A 1,291-nucleotide genomic window follows, 5' to 3' on the forward strand; every position below is an offset into this window, starting at 1 on the left:
GATTGTCTCTTTCCTATTTGATGGGTTGGAAAATGTAATCCAAATTTTGCTAAAATGTAACCTGGGGACCTTTAAAGATAATATGGATATGACTGTCCCCAGAACCAGGGTTGGAATTACTTTGTCTTCTAAATCCAGAGTCCAATCCTTGTTTAGGGTGAGCACTAGCATTAAAAGCCCCCTCTGAAAGATTCAAGAGCTCAATTTGAGAACCAGCATGATGGTCTACTAACTTCTGTTCCAACCCTGTACACCAACCTTGAAAGAAGAGTTAAATTGAACCTGATTCTATAGCACGACTAATTTTATAGTAGTCTGTGTGAAGGAAGTTTGATGCATGGGCTCCAACTCTGTTCAGACATTCCAATCTCCCCCCAATCCCAAAGTCCCCTGAAGGCTCCTTCAAAATCAAAGATCTGAAGTTAACATAGCTTAAATGATTCCAAGATCCCTAATAGGAGAGGCAGTCCAGGTCAATAGAAACAACCAGATATGAGAGGCTTTGATGCTAGATTATCATCTTTGGAACTATGGGTCACCCTCAGAGTCTCAATTTCCATATCTGTAACATGGGGGTAAGACTTCTACAATTTATATCCATAGAATTGTGGTAAAGAAAGATAAACTCTAGTTTGTTCTTTAAAAAGTGACTACTATTTTTACTGAAGAAAATTATCTGGACCTTTTACTTTCTTATATACCCCAATTGTACAGACATAGAAAATCCCAGAAAAGGAACCAGTTATTTAGGAGGGGAGGGAAAAAACTCTCTGCAAACCCTAAGACCCTTGTGTGGGTAGAGTTCCCCCTACAATTTGGAAAAAGAAGGCAAAGGGTGTCTGTTGTTGAGAGGTGGGGTTACCTGCCTGCCTACCCCTAGGGGACTGACTGAAAGGAGTAGGGCAAATATTCTTTGTCCCTTATGATCCTTGAAAGGCTAATTAAATATTCTGCCATCTTGTTCTCAATTAGGTGCCAGTTCCTTTGACTCTTTCGGCTTTTTCTGAAGAGGTAATGTAAGCAAAGCTTCCTTCCTCAGTGTCTGAACTCTAAAGGCTCCCCTTCTGTCAGAGGGAAGTAGTTTTCACTTCTAACCTATTGATGTGTGACATCATCTCCAACAGAAAAATATAGTTGCCTGCCTTCAAGAATGAGGTTGAGGTGGTTTGGCTTCTACTCCACAGTCAACTTTTAGCTTTTGTGTTTGGGGAGTCCTGCTACTCTGTCTCTGTGAGGAAAAAATAATATCTATCATTATAAAAGACTGTATTTATATAGGCCTCTCCAGTTT

Source organism: Macrotis lagotis, chromosome 2, assembly GCF_037893015.1.
Source record: "Macrotis lagotis isolate mMagLag1 chromosome 2, bilby.v1.9.chrom.fasta, whole genome shotgun sequence".
NCBI lineage: Eukaryota > Metazoa > Chordata > Mammalia > Peramelemorphia > Peramelidae > Macrotis > Macrotis lagotis.